Source organism: Sus scrofa, chromosome 14 (genome assembly GCF_054392235.1).
Source record: "Sus scrofa isolate SSC_HxYL_T2T_F1_AM1 chromosome 14, Sscrofa_HxYL_maternal_Yorkshire_Landrace_v2.0, whole genome shotgun sequence".
In the NCBI taxonomy this organism is placed as follows: domain Eukaryota; kingdom Metazoa; phylum Chordata; class Mammalia; order Artiodactyla; family Suidae; genus Sus; species Sus scrofa.
The window spans coordinates 21,758,926-21,783,568 of record NC_139396.1 but is presented as its reverse complement, the minus strand read 5'-3'; the positions used below and the strand labels follow the sequence as shown (position 1 = coordinate 21,783,568).

The window sequence follows — 24,643 nt, the reverse complement described above, 5'->3', positions numbered from 1 at the left end:
ATATATTGCCCTTCTCTACCCCTTGTTATGGTCCTTGTTTTAAAATCTATCTTGTCTGATATAAGTAATGTTATCCCAGGTTTCTTTTGTTTCCCTTTGCATGGAATCTTTTTCGTCCCTTCACTTTCAAACTGTGTGTGTCTTTGAATAAAAAAGTAATTTCTTATAGGCAGCATATGGGTATTTTTTTTTTATCCATCCAGTTATCCTATGTTTTTTGAATGGAGAATTTCATCCATTTATATTTAAAGTAATTATCGATAGGTATTATTTATCACCATTTTGTTGATTGTTTTCTGTTTTGTTTTGTTTTTTTATAATTCTTTTCTGTTCCTTTTTTCTTCTTTTGTTCTCTTCCCTTGTGACTTGGTGACTTTTTTTAGCATTATGTTTGTATTCTTTTCCCTACATTTTTTATCTGTTTATAGGTTTTTGGTTTGTAATTATCATGAGGCTTATATATAGTAGCATGTATATAGCAGTCTACTTTAAATTTACAGTTGCTTAAGTTTGAGCAAATTCTAAAATTCTAAAAAAAAAAATTCATTTTTTTTGTTTTTGTCATTCAAAGTCATGTCAAAATTATATATTCTATAATATTTTGACTCTTTCCCCCTTTTTGTCTCACTGCCCTGGCTGGGGAAGATTTATTTTTCCAAGATGGACTCAATAGCCTCTTGTCATGAACTAAATAATACCCCAAAAATTCATATCTTTAATCCCTAAACCCCAATGTGGCTGTTTGGGGAGATGTGGCTTGTAAAAAAGTAATTAAGGTTAATAAGATAGTAAGGGGGGATTGGTGTCCCTATAAAAAGAGACAGCTGAGGACAAACTCTCCATGCATACACAGAGAAGAAAGGCCTTGTGAGGACACAGAGAGAAGGCAGCTGTCTGCAAGCCAAAGAGAGTGCTTACCAGAAATTAAATCAACCAGAACCTTTAGTTTGGACTTCAAATCTCCAGAACTGGGAGAAATAAATTTTGTTGTTCAAGCCAACTAAGTTAAACCAGAGTGGTGTTTTGTTATGGTAGCTGAGACTACTGTACATCACATCTGCAAGTTTTTATATGTTGCAGACTTGGTACTTCCCCATTAAAGTTGGGGTATAGTTCCCTTCATGTGAAGCTCAACTGCCCTAAGGAACTGGCTTATAACAAATAGAATGTGGTAGGGAGAATATACAAGAGATATTTGCAGTTATGTACTGTGGGATAGCTAAGGACCAATCAGAAAAGTTTCTGCACCTCAGACTGGCTCTCTCAAAACACAGCCTCTCCAGATGCTATTTCTTGAAGTGCTCTGTTTCAGAAACCAGCATCCATGCTGTGAGAAACCCAGGCCACATGCTGAGGTTTGTGTGGGCACAAAGGCAGAGAGCCCCAGCTGAGTCCAGCCTTCAAGTCATTCTACTCTGTGCATCAGATGTTTCCAGATGGTTCCAGTTTATAGCCAGTCAAACCACCTACAGTGTTTCGGGGTCATCCCAGCTGAAGCTCTAGAACTACAGTCTCTAGAGCAATGTCTGACTTTCTTTCTTTTTTCTTTTTTGTCTTTTGGAGAGCAATGTCTGAATTTCTGGTTACAGAATCTGTGAACATGGAAAAATGATTAATTTAAGCCATTAAGTTTGGGATTTTTTTGTTTGCTGCCATGGATAATTGGAACATGGAATTTTTTGCTGTAGAATTTCCTCAGTGGTGTTGTCTGACCAGCCCTATTAAATCTACTCCTTTTGACTTGTGAAACGGGTGAAGAGCCAAGATGAATATGGACGAGAAATTGTCCCAGGAGTAAGCTAAAGACAAATTTTGAAATAGTCTGGAATCTTTCTTACTTATTTTTCTTTGCCCAACTTTATACTCAATGATGAAATATTCCAAATTGCTGACTTTAACTACAAGTGTCTCTGAACTTCTGACATTTGGTTATTTATGTTCGAGACTAGTTTAATAATTGTAGCCATATTGAAAGCAGAAACTGTCAAAATGATCAAAGTGCCCCATGCTGAATTAAACTAGCCCAAGGCGTCATTCTCACCAGACAGAAATCAGGGTAGCTAATAGGGAGTGAACATATCAGATAAAGCAAGAGTAGATTTAGTCTTCCACTAGAAAAAAATAACCAGGGCTCAGATACGCTCTTGCAACCAACTCCTTGCCTGTTGACAGGTTGATTACAGTACAGTCAATTGCCCAGATTGGAAAGGTAGTGCTATTCATAATAACACTGGAACAATAATCGTGTGTCCTCAGTGATTGTTTTTATGCAAAATTTTATGAAACGCAAAATTCCTTGGCGACTAAAAGCACTAGTGACAATGAAAGTACATTCGTGCGCCTGGGGATGGAAAGGAAAAATTACAAGGGGCACAGAGACACTTGTGCGGTGATGAGCGTGTTCATTACGTTGACGTGGTGATGGCTGCACAGGAGTATGCGTGTGTTAAATTTCCAATTATATACTTCAAATACATGCATTTTATTACATGCCAGTTATTGCCAAAAAGCTGTTTGAAGAAAATCTCCGTCATAGCCAAGATCATGTCACTGAACTTTCTGATAGTCTTTTTTTTTTTTTTTTTTTTTTTTTAAGAAATAAAAGCATTGGGGAGTTCCTGTCATGGCACAGTGGTTAATGAATCCGACTAGGAACCATGAGGTTGCGGGTTCGATCCCTGGCCTTGCTCAGTGGGTTGAGGATCTGGCGTGGCCGTGAGCTGTGGTGTAGGTCACAGACACCGCTCGGATCCCGAGTTGCTGTGGCTCTGGTGTAGGCCAGTGGCTACAGCTCCGATTGGACCCCTAGCCTGGGAACCTCCATATGTCGTGGGAGCGGCCCTAGAAAAGACAAAAAATAAAAAAATAATAAATAAAAATAATAAAAAAAAATAAATTAAAGCATTGGGCATTCTCTTGCAGCTCAGCTGGTTAAGGGTCTGTCATTGTTACTGCTGTGGCTTGGCGGCTGCTGTTGCATGGGTTCAATCCCTGTCCTAGGGACTTCCGTATGCCATAGGTGAGGTCAAAAAATAAAAATAAATACTGTTCTGAAAAAAAAAAGGATATGTGTTTATGCATAACTGAGTCACTTTGTTGTACAACAGAAATGACCACAACATTGTAAATCAACTATAATTAAATAAAATTAAAAAAATAAAAGGAGTTCCTATTGTGGTCCAGTGGAAATGAATCTGAGTAGTCTCCATGAGGATGTGAGTTCTATCCCTGGCCTCACTCAGTGGGTCAGAGATCTGGTGTTGCTGTGAGCTATGGTGAAGTTTATAGACACAGCTTGGATCCTGCATTGCTGTGGCTGTGGTAGAGGCTGGCAGCTGTAGCTCCAATTAGAATCCTACCTGGGGAACTTCCACATGCTGCAGTTGTGGCCCTTAAAAGCAAAAAAATTTAAAAAAATCTAAAAAAGTATTACAGATGCACCTTTATCTCCCACCCCTTACTCCTGATGCCTTCCCCTTTGTCATATTCCCAAAGTAACCCCTATCAAGATGTCAGTGTACTTTCTTTTTTTGTCTTTTGTCTTTGTTGTTGTTGTTGCTATTTCTTGGGCCGCTCCCGCGGCATATGGAGGTTCCCAGGCTAGGGGTTGAATCGGAGCTGTAGCCGCCAGCCTACGCCAGAGCCACAGCAACATGGGATCCGAGCCGCATCTGCAACCTACACCACAGCTCACGGCAACGCGTCTGCAACCTACACCACAGCTCACGGCAACGCCGGATCGTTAACCCACTGAGCAAGGGCAGGGACCGAACCCGCAACCTCATGGTTCCTAGTCGGATTCGTTAACCACTGCGCCGTGACGGGAACTCCTCAGTGTACTTTCTATCCAAGATTTGACACATTACTTCTCTATGTCCATTAAATTTATTCTCCTTCATGCATTCAGAATATTTGCATAAATATTATCATGTTGAGGAAAAAATGCGTATTTATGGAAACTTTCTTTTTCCATCTTCTTTTCAGGTTTCATGTATAAGCTGCTAGTCTTGCTTTATATGGACCCTTGCTTATGCTCATTAATTCTTATATCCCGTGTATTCTGTTTTGTTGGATTCCTTTTAGGTTTGTTTTTCTACAATATTTCCCAATAAATCTTATTTTCTAAAAGGTGCTTGGATACAAAGTAAAGTTCTAATCCTCCTTTGCGTGTGAAAAGTGTCTTTTAAATTTTGTACTCTTGTTTGATGGATATCTTGGCTGGGAATAGAATTTTAACTTCCAAGTCATTTCCCTAAGAAAACTTAAGTATTGCTACATCATATTCTAAAAACTAGTGTTACTGATGAAATTTCTTCTGCCAATCTTGATCATTCATTGTAGTCCACATATTCTTTTGCTTTTAGAAGATTTTAGTATCTTTGTTTCATTCTTTTTTTTTTCTTTTGTCTTTCTGTCTTTTTTTTAAGGGCCACACCCATGGCATATGGAGGTTCACAGGCTAGGGGTCCAAGCGGAGCTGTAGTCACCGGCCTACGCCACAGCCACAGCAAGGCAGGATCTGAGTCGCATCTGTGACCTAACACCACAGCTCAAGGCAGTGCCAAATCCTTGACCTGCTGAGCGAGGCCAGGGATTGAGCCTGCAACCTCATGGTTCGTAGTCAGATTCATTTCTGCTGCGCCATGATGGGAACTCCTGTTTCATTCTTAATTTCCTGAAATTGCTCTCTCTCTTTTTTTTTTTTTCTCACATATGTCTCCTCTTTTTGTGGTGGGAAATTTCATCAAATTTTTCTTTTAACCAGTTTCATTGAATTGTTTTATTCAAGTATCATGTTTTTAATTCCATGAATTAATTCCATTTTCTGTTTTTTTCCTTCTGAAAGTAATCTATTCTTAGTTTATATATGTAATTTCTTCTCCTCTAACTCTGACTAGAGATTTTTAAATATCTCTCCTTTTTCTTGATTACCTTTGTTTGCTCTGGGGCTAATTCTGTTCATCCTGCCCTGCTCTCTCCTTTTTTCCTCTCTTTTCCCTCTCTGATTTTTTTATTAGAGTGTGTATTTATTAAAAAAAAATTGTAGAGTTGATTAATTTTACAGTTCACAAGAATTTACTCTAATGTTACTCATTTATGGCTTCTCCCCAAAAATTGAGGACTTCTTGCAAGCCTGGTTATATGTAAAATATGCCACTTGGCATATTTCTTTAAGGACATAAATAATCAAATGCCAAAAAGGTATCTTATCTCAGGCATCTATGATTTTAGGACCTTATCCTCTACTACTCAGGTTTTCTGCCTTCAGTCTGGGGGTAAATATAGATTCTAGGAAAGAAAGTTGGGAAGGGCCTACCATGACCCCTACCCTTTTCTCAGCATTTCTGTGAACATATTCTATTCTATATATTTCAATCCCAGGAGTATGACCCATATAAACTACCTGCATTAAAATCTGTTTGGGGGTCAACTTTGGGGTGAAACCAAACTAAGTTCATCTCCTGAACTCAACACTTAATCCCAGACTCTGAAGATTTTCTTTTTTTGATTCATCAACCATGTGCTTGTAAAAATTTTACCCATAATTTTGTATCTTTATAGGAAAATAGATAGTATTGGCCAGTATGTGCCAATACTATCTCTATTTCATGACATACTTTAATGTAGACATTTTTACTTAGCTTGAATCAATCACAATCTTCCTTCTTGAACTGTCCATATGCACTAATTCTAAACCTTCCCTCCACAGCAGATCCAGAGAAAACAATTTCATAATCTAATAAGTCCAATTACCTTCAACTTTTGGACAATTTTTTGAAAGATTCCCTCTCTATCTTCCAATAACCAGCTAATGAAAGAGTGCACAGCATTCAATCTATCCATCAAATTAATTATTGATGAGTGACTAAACATCCATATGGTGCCAGGAATTTTAGGATATATAAAAAATCCATAATTGGGAATTCCAGTCATGACTCAATGGAAACAAATCCCACTGGTATCCATGAGGATGCAGGTTCGATCCCTGGCCTCCCTCAGTGGGTTAAGGATCCCATGTTGCTGTGAGCTGTGGTGTAGCTTGCAGATGAAGCTTGGATCTGGTATTGCTGTGGCTGTGACATAGGCCAGCGGCTGCAGCTCCAATTGGACCCTTAGCCTGGGAAACTCCATATACTGTGGGTGTGGCCATAAAAAGCAAAAAAAAAAAAAATCCATAATCACAGTCCATATTATCATGAAGTTTATAGTCTAGTGAGAAATGCACACAAACAATAATTATGATTGTGAGATAAGCGCTATGAGAGAAAAGTATGGCGTGCCATGGCAGCTCATGGGAAGACACTGGTCCAGTCTACAACAACTGGGGGAGTTCCTGAAAGGAAATGATCCTGCACTGAATCTTAAGTGGTGGAGAATAGAGCTTTTCTAGGTCAAGGGACCAGGTCTTTCAAGTAGAGGAACAGTATTTGTGAAACATCCCATCTCATCTGCTAGATCCATGACTTTCAGTAAATGGTTTAAAGGAAGCAAGACACTTTCTTAAAGGTGAATTTATTTGAGATGCCAAATAGATACAACCAGGATGCTCTGGGACACTAAGAGGCAGAGCTAAGAGATACTATCTAATTCAAGTTTTCCTGTCCACTCTGGCATGCTGCTTCCTCCCTACCCCAGGCAGCCTGTACGCAAGGATGACCCCTAGTATGGTTTGTTCACACAATGGAAATCCAGCTCCATAAGCTCAAGGAAATCATTTCTTTTTCTGACTCTCATGAGATGGACTACTCTAAAATACTGTGCAAAGAACTTCAATAGCTAGGACTCAAATGCCCTTCTGAAGGGGGAAGGAGGTGCTTTATTTCCTTGATTAGTCACATGCACAGCTAACACATTCAGAGAGAGAATGAGTTGGCAAGAAATAGGAAAGCAAAGATTGCTGAATTATTTTCCTTAGAAAGATGAGATTTTTAAAACGTTTTAAATTTGATTTCTTACTCCTAAAATGAGGGGGACAGGGAAGTTAGAAATGGAGAAGAAAGAGGACTTTTGCTCAGAAGGCAAAAGTCACAGCTGGCTGAAATAGCAAAGAGACAATATTTTTAAGGAACACAGATGCATAGTATTTAAAGTCATAGGTAAAGCATACTGGTGCCGGCAGCAGTGACTCGAATCGGCTTATACTGGGTCACTAAAGCCAATTTTTAAATTTTCAGGAATTTCACAAGCTGGCCATTAAATTTAGCAATTATTCAAGATTAAATAACAGAAACTCACAATAAGTAAAACATTAAAAACAGTTACCAAACACTCAAAAGTTATCACTTCATGATTATTTTGCTACATGGCAAATCTGTGCTCTTGTAGTTACCAACTTATGGCATATGTGTCATGGAAATACCATATGATGACATAAAGTATCATGTAGTGACATAATACACAGCCATCTCTTCCTCACTGAGCCAGTGATGTCATGTTGGTAGCTTGAACTATTTACACCACAGAATTTGGCAAAAGCTTCGGATCAGGGTGTTTCTGTTTGGACAGAAAGTCATTAAACCTTTACCAGAATAGGAGTTTCCATTGTGGCACAGTGGTTAACGAATCTGACTAGGAACCATGAGGTTGCAGGTTCGATCCTTGGCCTTGCTCAGTGGGTTAAGGATCCGGCGTTGCCATGAGCTGTGATGTGGGTCACAGACGTGGCTCGGATCCTGCATTGCTGTGGCTCTGGTGTAGGCCGGCGGCTACATCTCCAATTCGACCCCTAGCCTGGGAACCTCCATATGCCGCAGGAAGTGGCCCTAGAAAAGGCAAAAAAAAAAAAAAAAAAAAAAAAAAAATTAAAAAAGACAAAAAAATAAAAAATAAATAAATAAAAATTAAAAAAACATTTACCAGAACACCAGCTGGTCCAAGGCACGTTTGCGCGAAAGCTGCCACTCAGAGTCTTTGCTCTGTCACTGAGCTGTGTGACCTGAGCTGTTACTTAACTCCCTCTGCCGGAGGTTATTTTAAGAAATAAATGATTCAAAAAGTAATTGTTACCCATTATTGGTGTTTTGTTCTTGTTACTTTTATTTATATAACAAAACTAATGATACACTTATATAAATGCCAGACATCATGCCTAAACCCTCAGAAGCACACACACAGTCTTGGCTTTCCCCTAGTATCCATTTACTCTGTCTACATAGTTAAAGAATAAACAGCTATTAACTGGGTGCATAACCCCTGCAACAAAGACACCATTCCTCAGCTTTCTCTGGCTGTTCTAAGTAACACTTTTGAAACCCTAAGAATCATGGAATAGCTGCTTATAACCTTCCGTAAGAGGCAATTGATTGGCAGCTTTGACTTTGCCTCCTCACTCCTTGCTCCTCTCTGCTCATTGGATGTGGACACAATGGTAGGATCTTTAGCAGCCGTTTTGAACTCTGAGGTGACTTTGGGAATGCAGGCTCCATGATGAAGCAGGATTATGGCAGTTGCCTGGGTACCTTCAGGCTCCATGGAGCAGAATATTCCCGCCAACCCTTTCCTGGGAAAGAAAACTCAGTATTTGTCTTGTTGATTCCCTTCTATTTCAGAGTGTATTCCCTGAACCAACATATCTTGTCATAAATTCGGAATCACTCCCTCAAGGCTGCTGATCTGCATGTTAAAAAAAACCCACCTTTAACACACATTAAAGTTTGAGAAGTCCTGGAATAAGCTGTTTTGTTTTGGCCATTCTTACTTTCAGCTGAGCCCATCCTAACTGCTTTTGCCCTTGTGGGATCAAATCTGTGCTCTTGTAGTTACCTATGGAGTATCAGGAATACAGAAAAAGGAGTTCCCGTTGTGGTGCAGGGGAAACGAAGGCAACTGGTATCCATGAGGATGTGGGTTCCATCCCTGGCCTCGTTCAGTGGGTTAAGGATCCCACATTGCTGTGAGCTGTGCTGTAGGTCGCAGATGCAGCTCGGATCTGGCATTGCTGTGGCTGTGGTGTAGGCCAGCAGCTACAGCTCCAATTGGACCTCTAGCCTGGGAACTTCCATATGCTTGTGGGTATGGCCCTAAAAAGCAAAAAAAAAAAAGAAGAGAAAAGAATACAGAAAATATCTTCACAAATCAGAAACAACCAAAGATTTAGAATCCAAGCTAATGGCTACCATAGGGGAAATGGGGTGTGTGTATGATAAGTTAGAAGGTTGGGATTAACATGTATACACTACTATATATAAGATAAATATTAATAGGAACCTATGGCACAGTAAAAGGAAATCTACTCAATATGAGAAAAGAATCTGAAAAAGAATGGCTATATGTGTATGTATAACTGATTCACTTTGGTGTACACCTGAAACTAACACAACATTGTAAGTCAACTATATTTTAATAATTTTTTTTAAAAAAAAGGAGGAAGGGAGAAGAATAAAGAGAAAGAATGTTTATCAAGTACTATTCATTCCTTGAATAAATACTTCATACATGCCAAAAAATAGAATACAGAACATGAGAAAATAAAGTAAATCCAGGAAGGTTTAGAGGAGATAAAAATTTGGTCTCAGAGAAAGAAGATTTGGTTTAGAGATAGAGAAAATTCTAAGTCAAGTAGAAGCACAAAAGGCTGATCTTTGGAAAAGATGGGAGTGAGGACAGACAGGGAACATAGATGGTTCAGAATAGGATCTGTGAGCTGCCTGCCAAGCATGGTAGGAGGTGGGCAATGCTGGAAGGTGGAGCCTGAGACCTTCAGACCATTGCCGAGTTGCTAATAGAAACTTGGATTGGTCTAGCTCCAGACTCAGCTTCCATAACATAGTGAGGTGTCTTCTTGCCTGAGGCACAGTTAGGTTGGTTCTCTGACACCTGCTGCTGAAAATGTGAAGTCACTATATTGAATGCAGAGGGCTGGGGGACAATGAGAAACAGCTTGAGACTGCTAAAATCTGACATGGCTGCTAAGCTAAAGGATTGAGGGAGGAACTATAATCATAATATTTGGAAACGATTTTTGTGGCAATAATGTGTAAGATGGATTAGAGAAGAAATAGAACAAAGGAAAAATATCAAAAAGAAAGTAACGTGTGAATGTGGGTTCAGACAATGAAAATAAAAAAGAATAGGGCAGTCCAAGAATGTTTCATAGCAAGAACCCCAAAGTTGGTGACACTGGATAAGAAGCGGAACTCTTGTGAGCCCCTGTGAGCAGGACAATGCTGATGCCTCACAAGGAGAGTCCTCAGTAGTACAGGCTCGGGGAGCAAGGCCACCACAATAAAGCAGAGGCAGCTCAGGCTCAGGTCCACAAGCTGGTAGTTGCATATCAAGTGCCCTAAAAGACCATTCAGGTCTTTTACTCACGACAAAAAGAAAGGTAATATTTTTGACCTTTGAGAGTAAACCTATTGTTTGCATAAGGGAAAGTTGTTAATTAATTGAGCACTGTTTCTGTGGCTCCCCAGAGGAGTGACTGTGTCATCTCATCTTTTCTTACCAGAGCCATGTTCAATTATTGCCATGGTTTTATTCAAAATTTAATTACGAAGAAATTGAGGCACAAAGGATTGAAGTAAAGCACTTATAGCTGCACAGCTGCTGGTATCAGGGAGCTGGAAGCAAAATAACAGTAGGCATTTACTGTCATGGCAAACACATAATATTTTAAGAGGATCTGAAAGTCTCTTTTTTTAATCTGGCATCAAAATCTTTACCTACTGTTTTCATGGTCTTAAAGCACCTCCTCAATTAGCCAGTGACTCATTTTTCCTGCAGAATTTATAAATAGCACTGATAATTTTTACCAGGATGAAATATAGAACAGAACAGATAATCTCTATAAACATGGAGATTAACATTTTTTTTTTATCTTTATGGCAGGATCTGGATCAAAAGTTTTTCTGATTTCAGGGTCCTGCATGTCAGAGATGAGCTGGGAAAGAATACAAAGGAGAGTCAGTGGGAGTTTGTACAAGATGGTGGGAGAGATAGGGGCGTTTATGGGCGGGAACGGAGCATCTGTTTATTTATTTACCGTCTGTAGCCTTAAACCTTACAGATGGAGATATGAACTAAGCCACAAAAGGTCAGGTTAGGGGGAGCTGAGCAAAAGTATGCCAAGCAACTCAGGGCACCTGCCTGTCTGGGCTGAGAGTCCCCTATCAGCCTGGCAAACACCAGCGAGTTTTCTCTATGAGGATCCATGCGGGAGAGGGCACAGAAGCTGGCATCTTCTTCATCAAGATAAGTCTCGTACTGAAGCTTCTTCTAGGTAAGCAGCTCAGCAGGCTAGTCAAGACCAGGCAATCCTCTTTGTTCCTCTCTGTGGTGCAAGGGACCTTTCACCTGGGTAGAAGGCGTGCATTCTATGTGAATCCTTGCCCAAGATCAGCCTGCAGTGACACACAGGCGAATACATCCAAAGGTGTCCAGTGATCCACGCCCTCTGAGCATGGGATTCAGCAACTAATGACACCAGCTTAAACCCAGAGCACCAAACACTGAGAGAAAACAGAAGACAAAATGTCCTTTCATAAGGAAATATGAATCAAAGGGCCTGTTTTTAAGAAGAGCTATGTTTGGGTTAGGGTTAGGGTTCGAGTTAGAGCCTCAGGACTGAGGTTGCTGAAGCCAGGTTTATCCAACTGAAACCCAGGTCTTCTGGTTGCCCTTCTGGAGCCTCTGCATTTGCACAGCCCTCAGCTGCCCAGTGTCTTCCTCCAGGGCCATCTGCTAGGGCCTCCCTGCAGTGACATCTACAGGGAAAGATATAACGAGTTATATTAATCCAGAGTATATACTTTGGAATAAAAATGGATGACTCTGGATATAGATTTTTTTTTTTTTTAATATCAGCCAACAAGTAGCTCTTCAAGATCATTGGCTTCAACCTTTTCTGGCTCCCTGCCTTTGCAATGCTCTCATTCTCCAAGCTGTCCCCAGCCCCCACCCGCCTCACTCCCTGTCCAGCCCTGGCAGGCAGCCCCAGTCCTTCCCAGAGCCGGCTCCTGCTATTCCCCCAGTGGCTCCAGCCGAACCACAGTCCGTGGCATTGCCTGATGCTTTTTGCCAGCAAGCCCATAATAAGAACCCTCTCAAACCGCTGCAAGACCTTATGTTTTCCAGAACCCAGAGGCGTTTTCTGTTGCATAACCCAGTTGATTCTTGCTATATCTCCTCCCAGCTTGTGGATCAGCTCCTGCTTGGTTTAATGTGTCTGAGTAAGAGCTTCATTCCCAGGTGCCTGTTATCAGATTCTCCAATTTTAGCCCTGCATTTTCTGGGTCATCTGGATAATGGACCTCATTTACTGGTTGATCATTACCGCTTTGTTTTTGAGTCTATACTTAGCTTCCTAGGGCTGTCAGAACAAAGTATCACAAACCGGGTGGCATAAAACAACAGAAATTTATCGTCGCACAGTTCTGGGGGCCAGAAGTCTCGAATAAGGCTGTCATTGGGGTTATGTATCCTCTGGAGACTCTAGGGAAAAATCCTTCCTGCCTCTCCCAGCTTCCAGTGTGCTCAGCTTCTCTTTGGTTTGTGACTGCTTCCCTTCAATCCTTCCTGTCTTTACAGGACCATCATTTTCCTAGGTGTCTCTTTTCAAATGATGTATATATGTCTGCATATAGGTATACATGGGTACATGTATGCGTGTACATGTGTGTATGTACGTGCACATGTCTCTCTGTATAGTCTGTGTGCCTGTGTGTATACATCTGTGTGTGTATGTATGTATGTATGAATATGTGCATATGTATGTGTCTGTGTGTCTATGCATGTGTGTGTGTGTGTGTGTGTGTGCTTGTGCATGTATGCATGTGTGCCCGTGCAGGTGTGTCTTTGGTTACAACCCTAAGTAAGGGAAGAAGGGGAAGGACAAGGACAAAGGAAAGGTGAGCCACAAGACAGCACCCCCTGCAGCCCGCCTAGGGTAAGGCATGCCCAGCTCCAGACCACCCGAACTTGTCGCAAAGCAAAATAATGGGATAAATTGAAATGGGACTTGGAGAACCTGAGGCCTGGTCTGAAAGGAGGAGACTGAGATGCAGAATTCAAGTCTTGTGCCTGAGGGGTTAAGGACTTTAGGAACCACAGGGCGCCTTAGAGAACTGGCCACCGGAGGTCGCAACAGTGGTCTAGCTGAAAGACTTTGAGACATCAAATCTCCATCCTAAGTGATGCTTGTTTGAGTGGTGTGATGGGTGCTGGTAAGAGTGGAGAAATCAGGTCACTGTGCTTCCTGTGATAATGGCCTGATAAAATATAGGCTGCTAGTTAAATGTGAATTTGAGTTAAGTAATTAATTTGAGTTAAGTATTATGAGACATGCTTGTACTAAGACATTATTCAATATCTCTCTGAAATTCATATTTAACAAGACATCCTGTGCTTGTTACTTGCTAAATCTGGCCACCCTACCTGGATAGACCCTCAGGGCATGAGGAGATGGCCTGTGAGGATGGGCCTGTTCTATCCTCCTCCCCAACCCCCCCCCCCCATATCCATGGAAACCAGGAGATGGGATGGGAGCTAATTCCACTGGATTCTCCAGTCATCTGGCATTTTAAAATATTTAGTACTAACAGGGAAAGAATGAAAGAGGGAAAGAAAATGAACCCCATCTGAGACCAGGCATTCACTGAGGGAGGCATGGAACATCCGTGGAGTCCTGGCTCAGGGTAATCCTAAGCTCAGGTGAGGAAATGGGCCCCTCATTGGTGGGTTGGAGGGATTAAGGAACGTATCAGTAATTAGTAAGTGAAGTGAAGGGACCAATCATAAGTGAAGGTGAGAAGGACAGGAGTGTCTCTCCTACAGCCAACATTATCTTCTTATCTATAAATTTTCTCCTGGGGTCACATCAGTACCATCTACTGCCCATCCTCCAAGTTTGTCCTGGTTGAAGGCCAGCTTGTTCCTACTTCCTGCCTCATTTCTTTACCCATTGGTAATTACCTGACCAATGCCAGTCACGGACAGAATTCAGAGTTTCTGCCTTCACTCGGGGAGAAGTGCACATTGGGAGGGATACTTTAATGGAAAAGGCAGAATTACTTGATGGGAAAATGGCAATTCACTTTAGAGGGGTGTGTCAGCAAAATGGAAGGATTTTCACTTAAGTTGAGCAATTGTGAGAAAATATACTTCTTTTGTGTAAGCCTCCTGGTCTATGGTACTTTGCTATGGCTGCTCTAGCCAACGCATCTAGACTTTCTCCTATTTATATCAAAGGCCAGCATGATGCCAAGTTGAGTTCATAAATGTATATTTTGAAGATTTTATTCTAGCTCAGAATATCACTTTTTATTTGATTAGTTTTTAATCCTCTGTTAGGTAACCAATTTATTATTGATTCAATAAAAGTAAATAATCGCAAACTCCTAGAACATATTGTCCAGATAAAGTAAATAATAAAATCCCCCCTTAGAGGATAGGAGGAGAAATAGAAGCTGGGAAAATTCAGTCATTTGAGGACATCACCTTGAACAGATCAAGCTCTGTTAATGATTATCATCTCGTCTCTATTTAATTTAATTTGCTCTGTTGGTTTTACTTATCATGCTTTACTCTTATAAATAGATTGCCCAGCCCCCAGTTTCCCTCATTCCCTACTATTTCTCCTATAAAGGTATCTAGCTACAGAAACAAATGCCCTCATGGAAATGTGTTTGTATATTGGGCTTTGTTATTGGTATGTTGGAGAACTTTGCCATTTCCCAATTTCTTCTGCTTTGTGACATCTTTTGAAATTCCTCCTTTGAAAAACTGTAGCCCCAGTGTTTCATGCTTTTTACTTGGTGGTAAAGTGAGCTTCCTTAGCGTCTGCTTCCAGGGAGATAGAGTAGCTCTATGTCTCCCTTTTCTCCCCAGCAGGTACAACTGAAAACCATAGACATATTAATGACAACCTAAGAATGTTATGAAACATGGAGAAAAAAGCTATGGGTCTTAAGACAAGGGAATCAATATGACAGTCGTTTCTGGGTTTTCCTTTCATCTCATATAACTCTGAGTTGTAGCTGAGTAATGAGAAGACCAAAAAAAAAAAAAAAAAAATTCAACAAAATTTTTCTTTCTCTAGCCAAAAAACAAGGGGGCCCTGCCTAGAAAGACAGACACTTTTAGATGGTAAATACTCTCCTCTCAGCCAAATCCCACTTAAAACTAAAATAGAAAACTTAAGTAAAATTCAAATTTTCATGCTATCACCCCCAAATTTCCAGATTTCTATAAAAATAACTTTTCATAGATAGATTTCAAACTAAATGAGAAAAGCCCATCAATAGATCCTTACATAAAGTTGGCAAATAGGTTCGAATTCTCTGACAAAGACCTTAAAAGCATTATCATAACAATGCGTCAATAAGCAATTATGAACACATTTTAAGCATATGAAAAATTCAAAAGTCCAAGAAGTAGTGACTATATTACTATCAGATAAAGCAGACTTGAGAACAAAGGAAATTGCCACACTCAGTGTCATTACATAATGATCAAGGTATTAATATAGCAATCTTAAATTTGTATTCAACCAATAACAGAGGTGAAAAATATGTGAAGCAAAACCTATAGAATTGAAAGAAGTCTACAATTATAGATACAGACTTCAATATCCCTCTCTTAATAATCAATAGAATAGACAAAAACAAATCAGTAAGGACATAGAAGAAAGAACTCAATAACACCAATAGCCAACAAGCCTAATCCATATTTATAGGCTACTCCACCCAACAACAGTAGAATACATAATATTTTCAAGGGCCCACACAATGTATAGATGATCCCCTGGGCTATATAAAACAAATCTAAGAAAATTTAAAAGACTTCAAATCATGCAACGTATGCTCTCTGACCAATGTGGAGTCAAACTAGAAATCCATAGCAGAACGTTAAAGGGAAATCTCCAAACACTTACAAACTAAAAACACCCTTTAAAATAATCTGTGGTTCGAAGAAAAACTCTCAAGGAGAATAGCAATGTAATGTATTGAATGAAAATGAAAATATAACATATCAAAATTTATGAACCACCACTAAATCAGTGGTGAGAGGAAAAATTATAGCATGAAGTGTACACATTAGAGAAGATAAAAAGTATCAAGTCAGTAATCTAAGTTCTCACTTCAAGAATCTAGAAAAGAAGAATAAACCCAAAGCAAGCAGAAGATAGAAAATAATAAAGATAAAAGCAGAAATCAATAAAATAAAAGCAGAAAAATAATAAAGAAAATTAATGAAACAAAGAACAAGGTCTTTGAAAAGATGATTAAAGTTGACAAACTTCTGGCAATACTGACAAAAAAGAGATGACATGGTGGCCTGGTGGCTCAGTGAGTTAAGGGTCCAGCGTTGTCATTGCTGTGGCTCAGTAGCTGCTGTGGCTCAGTAGCTGCTGTGGCTCGGATTAGATCTCTGACCTGGGAACTTCCATATACCGCATGTGCAGTCAGAAAGAGAGAGAGAGAGAGAGAGAGAGAGAGAGATGACACAAATCACCAACAGTAAGAATGAAATATATTAAAATGATAATAAAGGAATTCTAAGAATAGCTATGCACACTAATTTGACAACTTGGATAAAATGGACCAGTTTCTTGAAAAATAAACTACCATAAGTCATCTAATATTAAATAGATGACTTGAGTAGTGCTGGATCTCTTACAAAAATTGATTTAGTTATTTAAAAGCACCCCCCCCAAAAAAAAGAAATCTCCAGGCACAGATTATTTTACTGGAGAATGCCACCAAATATTGAAAGAATTAACATCCATTATACACAATCACTTCCCAAAAATAGAAGAGAAGGAAACATTTTCCAAATTAACTTTATGAATCTAATAGTAACTTGATACGAAAACTAGACAGACGATCAAAATGAAAACTATGAATATTCCTTGTAAATATTTATATAAAATTCTTTAAAAACATTAGCAAATAGAATCCAGTAATAAATAATAATTGTAGACCATGACTGATCAAGGGGGTTTTGTTTCAGGAACACAAGACCGGTTTAATATTAAAAAATATTCATTATTGTAATCTACATGTTGATATGCTAAAGATGAAAAATTCCCATATTATATCAATTGATACATCTGACAAAATTTAATGCTCATTCATGATTTTAAAACAAATTATCAGAATATAGTAACAGGAGTGGAAACTTCCTCAGCTTGCTAAAGTACTTCTACAAAAATCCTACAGGTCACATTTTACTTAATGATAGAAGACTGATCTTCTCCTAAGATTGAGGATAAGACAAGGATGTCTTCTCTTACCATTCAACATACTACTGGGAGTTCTAGCCATGCAATAAGTCAAGAAAAGTAAATAAACAGCATACCAATTGGAAAAGAAGGAGTAAAACTGCCCCTATTTGTAGAGGGCCTGATTTTATGCTTAGAAAAGCTCTTAGAACCTACAAAATAATCCTGGAATTGAGCTAAGCAATGTTGCAGGATTTAAGGTAACCATACACAAATCAACTATGCTGTACAAGAGCAATGAACATATGGACCCTGAAAATTAAAGTGTAATATCCTTTACAAAATGAGATACTAAGGTATACATCCAAGAAAACACGCACAGAACTTGTACTACAAATGCTGATGAAAGAAATCAACGATCTAAATGAATGGAGAGAAATACTGTGTTCATAGATTTGAAGACTCAACATACTGAAAAGGTCAATTCTCCCCAGATTTATCTATAGGTTTAACACAACTTCTTTCAAGAGCCCAGAAGATTTTTTGAAGATACTGACATTATTCTAAACTTTATATGGAGAGGGAAAGAAATAAGCATAGCTAAAATAACTTTGAAAAAGAAAAATAATATAGAATTAATCTATCAATTTTAAGAATTGTTACATAACTATAGATACAGAGACCGTGTGGTTTTTGTGGAGGGATAGACAGAACAATGAAACAGGAGAGAGAACCCAGAAATAGACACGGGCAAATATATGCAACTAATTTTTGACAAATGCACACAAGGAATTCAATGGAAGAAAGCCTTTTTCAAGCCTTTTAGTTGCTCAGAGGTTCTGGAGTTCTTGGATATCCTTACACAAAACATGAAATTTCACTAAATTCTTACTCCTTATTTAAAACTTGACTCAAAATTGTTTATGAATGTAAAGCTTTAAAAAATTTAGCAGATAAAAATATAATTTCACCCTGATTAAAAAATAAATAAATAAAATAAAAAATTTAGCAGAAAAAAGACAAAGTATATCATGAGGAGCTAAGGCTAGGCAAAAATTTCTTAAGACTTTACACTGAAGCATGCTGCAAAAAAGGAAAAATTGTTCAATTGGATTCCATCAAAATTAAAAACTTTTGCTCTGCAAATGACCTTCATAAGTGAATGAGAAGACCAACTACAGACTGGGAAAAAATATTTGCAAATTAAGAGCTAATATCTAGACTATATAAAGAACTATCACAACCATTGAGCAACTAAAACATCCTTAGAAAATGGGCAGAAGAAATGAAGAGACTTTTAACAAAAGAGAGGAAATGGGTATCAAATAAGCGTATGAAAAGATATTGAACACTAACTTTTAGGGAAATGCACCTTAAAGTCACAATAAGATATCACTACACAACCACCAGAGGGTTTTTTGTTTGTTTGTTTGTTTGTTAATGGTGACACCACCACATTTAGGTGAAGATGCAGAAAAACTGGGTCACTCATGCATCGCTGGTGGGGATATAAAATAGAAGACCATTCTAAAATTTTTGTCTTTAAAAAAATCGTGTCACTATCATATGGCCCAGAATTTACACTTCTGGGCATTTATTTCAAAGAAATGAAGATTTCAATTCACCAGAAATTTGTACGTGAATGATCATGCCATTTCACTTTTAATAGCTCCAACCTGGGAAAAACTCTGATGTCCTTCATTGGGGGAATAATTAAATAAACTATGGTCCTTCCATACCATGGAACAGCACTCAGGGACAAAAAGGGAGGGATTATAGATATAGAAAAAAATGTGGATGAATCTCCAGAGAAAAATGAAAAAAATTTGAAGTCACAGATTTTCTGTAACTCTTAGATCTAAGAAATAGCATCCTATCATTTTGGCTACATTCTGTTGGTTAGAAGTTAGTCACTAGGTCCAGTCTATGCTCAGAGGGAGGGGTTTTCCCAAGGGTGTGAGTTCCAGGAGGCAAGATTCTCTGGGGTCACCCCAGATGCTGCCGCCACAGCAGGTAACCATTCTCTCCTGCTAGGGCAGGTCACAGGATCTGAGTGCTCCTGGTGGAAAGGCACTGGTGGGACACTTGGGGGAGAGAAGGCCTGTCTGGAGATGCCTTAGGTTGCCTTAGAAGGATCACCTTCAAAGGGTCCAGTCCACTGAAGGCAAGAGAGAGCAAGCTCAGTGGACACCTGGCAGAGCGGGGCCTTGGGGGAGAGCAGCTGCCAGCCAAGGAGCAGCCCCGCCCTACCCTGAAAACCACAGCTGCAGAGCCCAGGAGTTGAACATCACTGGCAGAACCACAGAAAGTGCCTCAGAGAAAATCCCAACCATCCCCTCCTGAGAGGCCCACTCGGCAGGCGGAGGATGAACCCTCACATCAGACTGTGTTTTCTTCCCTTTCTCCCCTTCTGCAGGCTCAGCCTGAAGTGTCCAAAACTGCAAAGTGGGATAGAGGAAAGAGAAAAAGGAGGGAAAAGGGGAGGTATATGGCTCCTTGTGCCAGCAGCAGGCCCACAGCACCAGGTGTGTGGATGGAGGGGGAGGGGAGGATTGATTCCAGTCTGAGGGGGGACACCCTAGGATGTGAGTTAAGACACTGAAACCTTAGGTTTGGGGGAAGCTAAGTCCCAAGATGCATTCCACCTACTAAACCTCCACCTACTCTAAGGCTGTCCATTAGGTGAGAGGGAATGGGGTTGGCCAGATTTTCCCCCAGGGGTGTGGAGAGACTATCCCTGTGGTGTAAATATCATAAGGACCACAGAAGATGAAAATCAGGTCAATGGTATTTGCACCCTTTAGGCAGTGTTCATACAGTGTCCCAGTTTGGCCGTGCTTCTGGACTGGGAATTGCGAGCTACAAAAGAAGACTTTCTGTTGCATAAAGGTAAGCCACAGCAGTCCCTTAAACCTCCAGCAACCCTTTCCTATAACACTGTAACCAGGTCATAGGTACATCTGCTCTGAGTGTGTTTCACATTTGTCCAGTGTGGTGATGTGTTGAAGGACGTACCTGCTGGAGCATGTGAATCGGGGCTTCCACAGCCCTCGGAGCACCACTGGGACTAACCAGAGGTGAGAATCAGGTACAACAGCTTACCGGGAAGGGCGCCTCTCTGTAGAAATCTCTGGGATCCCAAGAGGGCCACTCCAGCCTTGCACCTCTTACCCCTCTCCCTGGACATCCCCTAATGCTCTAGAATCGGGGTCCTTCAGCCAGAGTCACAGCGTTAGCTAACTCGGCCACTTGCTGCAGCAGAGCACAGCCCTTGGAGAAGCTGGGAGGCTGTACATCAACCTGGCCTTCACCACTGACCGTCTAATATTAAGCAACAACCAGTTTCTGAAATGGCCCATCTAGTGACCTCTCTGGAATGTGCCTTGGAAGTTTTTAAGCAGAGACGTGGATCCAGACAAGCCATGAAATCCAGGTTCTTCCATCCACAGGTCCAGGCCCTCTGGCCAATGACTCAATCCTGGAGCCTCAATTTTCCCAGATTTAAAACTTGAGGTAAAAAGAGCACCTCCTCCATAGAGCTCTTGTGAGAGGTGAGAGAGGTGACGCAGCAAAAGTACTTGGCCTGTGCCTGGCTTACAGTAGCCTTCAGCAGCTGTGGCTTCTTACTTAAAAACCTGGGGCAGGCAAGTCCGTCTCTTCCTGGCCATGCTGCCCAGTCACAGAGCACAAGGAAATGGGTGCCTCTCTCCCGGAGCTGACCCTGGAGAAGGTGGGCTCTGAACATCTCCCCCTTCCCTCCCATGTCTTGAACCTCTTCCCCTGAAGCAAGCCCCAGCCACCCTTGGAGACCAGAGATGTCAGCTTCTGATGGAGACAAACACATGCATTTTCCCCTGATCACCATAGAGAGGACTTCACTTTGGTCAGGTCAGGGCTCCTTCAGGAGGACCCTGCTGATAGGAACCTAGACCTGCCCCAACATCCTGCTGCCCCTGCGACCCCCACATTCATGGGGACATGCCTTGTCGGAAAAGGGGGAAGCTAAGTCCCAAGGTGCATTCCACCTACTAAACCTCACTGTGAGCCTTTGTTTCCAAGGATGTTGGAAACAATATCCTTCTTCATCTTGATGGTGGTAGGCAGCCTCTAAAAGGGACCCCAAGGCCAGCTGGAATCCACGACCCTGAGTGATCCCCTCTCCTTGAGTGAGGACTGGACCTAGTGACTTACCTCCAAGAAGGGATGGGATGGATGTCACTGCTCATGGTTAGGGTACCAAGGACACTGCGTTCTGTCTCACTCACCCTCTCTTGCATTTTACTCACTTGCTCTGCAGGAAGCCTGCTGCCCTGATGTGAGCTGCCCCATGAGAGGCTCTTTAGCTGAGAACTGACAGCTCCAGCCAGCAAAGAGCGGAAGCCTTCAACCCAGCATGTGCAAAGACCTGAATCCCGCCCACAGCCATGGCAGTGCCCTTGGAAGGAGAGCCTCCCCTTTCTCTCTAGTTGTGAGAAAACTGCTGACCCTCCAACACCCAGATTGCAGCTTCTGAGACCCTAAGCAGGATCCACTCATTGAAGACACACCTGGATCCCTGACCCCCAGAGATTATGACAGAATAAAGGGTTGCCATTTTAAAGCCACTGAGGTTTGTTAGGCAGCCATGGACAACCAAAACCTCTCTGTTAGGTTTTAAACCATCCTCAAAACCTCCTCGAGTTCATCATTCATCCCTATTGAAATGCTCTCATTAACATCAATAAATAGCTCAGGAGAAATTGACATGTATCTCAAACACCTACACACCAATCATGAGTGTGTGTCTGACATTGCACCCAGTTACGAAAGGATTACTGCCCCCATTTCATTCACAGCCCATGAGGCATCCTACTGCTTCCTTAATCTACTTTTCTACTTTTTATTTTATTTTTTAATAGGGCTAGGCTTTTGAAAAAGAAATATCGAGTGGCGCCTCTTACAATACTGCCAGCCATCAATGAATGAGAACTAGGTGTGTGGTTCCGGTGCTGATGTGTTTACGTGCTTGTACCCACGGTTTCTGGGTGAATCACCCCATTGCCTTTCTCCGAAGCCTTGGGCGATGATTGAAAGTGTCCTCTGCCTCCAGGTGCCTGGAGAAGGGAGGCCATTGTCTCTGGGGACAAGTCATGGTTTTTCTTTCATTGTCTTCCCCAGGCTTAGATGCTCCAATTTATCCTTTTCATGAGGTTTTTATCCCATGATTGGCTGTCATTTCTGTCACTTCCTCCTTGTTGTCAGAACACAAATGGAAGCTCACCAGTCAGCAGGGGTCTTTTTGTGTCTCCCATCCCTGGGGGGTGTAAACCTAACAGACATTAAATGATTAATTTTCTGTTTTCAGTCACAAAGGAGGACAGAAGAGTGCTTAATCGCCTTGAAAGCCAAAGATTATTTTTTACAGACATTTTATTTTTTATTTGCGATAAAATATGCATGACAGAAAGTTTACCATTTTAACCATTTTCAAGTGCATGGTTCAGCAGTATTAAATACATTCACATGGAGTTCCCGTCGTGGCGCAGTGGTTAACGAATCTGACTAGGAACCATGAGGTTGTGGGTTCGGTCCCTGCCCTTGCTCAGTGGGTTAACGATCCAGCGTTGCCGTGAGCTGTGGTGTAGGTTGCAGACGTGGCTTGGATCCTGCGTTGCTGTGGCTGTGGCGTAGGCCGGAGGCTACAGCTCCGATTTGACCCCTAGCCTGGGAACCTCCATATGCCGCGGGAGCGGCCCAAGAAATAGCAAAAAATAAATAAATAAATAAATAAAAAATAAATAAATACATTCACATCATGGTGGAACAGTCAACCATCACCCAACATCCACCTCCAGTACCTTTTCCTCTTCCTAGACTGAAACTCTGTCCGCATTAAACACTGACTCCTTCCCCCAGTCCCTGGCACCCACCGTTCTACTTTATGAATTTGACTGCTCTGGGTTCTTCATCTGAATGCAATCGTACAGTTCTCTTATAGCTGGCTTAACTCACACAGCATGTCTTCAGGGTTCATCCGTTTTGTAGCGTGTGTTATTTGTTTATACTATGTTTTTGTTTATTCAACGATCGATGGACAACTAGGTTTCCACTTTTTGGCCACTGTAAGCAATGCTGCTCTGAATATGGGTTCTTTTCACAGAGGTCTTGACCGGAAATAAACTATGTCTGCTTCACCCACCATTCTAGGGACACAGTCCTGATAATCTATTAACTCTAATAGATCTCTCTCTCTCTCTCTTTTTTGGAGGAGATTTCTTCAGCTTTCTTCCTGTTCATTTTTTGAATTTTGATTTCTTTCTTATACCTTAAATGTACATGAACATTTTTCTCAGCTTTTACTGAGGTATAATTAACAAATAGGAGTTCTCTGCCATGGTGCAGTGGGTCAAGAATATGACTGCAGCAGGTCAGGTTGTTGCAGAGTTGCAGGTTCAATCCCCAGCCCAGAGCAGTGGGTTAACCATCTGGCGTTGCCAAAGTTGCAGCATAGGTCATGACTCCGGCTCAGATTCAGTCCTTGGCCTGGGATTCCATATGCTGTGGGCACAGCCATAACAAAAATTGATACATAAAATTGTAAGATATTTAAAGTGTATACCCTGATGATTAGATATCTGTATATATTATTAAAGGATTTGTCTATCTAGTTAATTAACGTATCCATCACTTACTCATTTAAATTTTTTTCTTTTAATGAGAACACTTAAGAACTACTCTCCTAGCAAATTTCAGTTTTACAATAGAGTGTAATCAACTAGAGTCACCATGTTATACATTAGGTCCTTAGACTTTATTCATCTTATAATGCAAAGCATACTTTTTCACTTTTACTTTTAAAAAAAAAAAAGTACCTTTTAACCAACCTCTCCCTATGTAAAAATTCCATGTGTAAATAATACCATTCAGTATTTGTCTTCTCCGTCTGACTCATTTCACTTAGTACAAGTCCATCAAGTTCCTTCCATGTTGTTGCAAATAGCAGAATTTCTTACTTGTGGGTGGTCATATTCCATTGTATATGTCTGTGTCTGTCTGTCTGTCTGTCTGTGTAGACGTGTGTGACCTTTTCTTTATCCATTCATTTACTAATGGACTCTTAGCTTGTTTCCCTGTCTTGACTATTGTGGATAATGCTGCAATGACAATGGGGGAATGCATCTATCTTTTCAAGTTAGTGTTTTTGTTTCCTTTGGGTAAATACCCAGAAGTGGGATTGTTGGATTATATAATAGTTCTAACTTTTTTTTTGATGACTCTCCATACTGTTGTCCATAGTGGCTGCACCAACTTACACGCCCATCAACAGTGTACCAGGGTTCCCTTTACATGCCAAGAAACTAGAGAAAGAAGAAACTAAGCCTATGGTCTGAAGAATGAAGGAAATACAAAGATCAGAGTGGAAATAAATAGAAATTAAAGACAATAGAAAGTTTCAATGAAACTAAGAGTTTCTTTCTTCTTTGGGGAGGGTCTTTTTAGGGCCAC

General features: G+C 40.7%; 1 long non-coding RNA gene across 1 annotated transcript; it reads right to left on the bottom strand.

The window, feature by feature from the left end:
• Positions 1-11,460: 11,460 nt before the first annotated feature.
• Positions 11,461-21,695, bottom strand: LOC146396400 (uncharacterized). The gene is made up of 2 exons (XR_014826389.1): positions 21,350-21,695; positions 11,461-11,702 (listed from the first exon to the last, which is right to left on the bottom strand). It is a non-coding gene; the product is annotated as an uncharacterized LOC146396400 (long non-coding RNA).
• Positions 21,696-24,643: the final 2,948 nt, after the last annotated feature.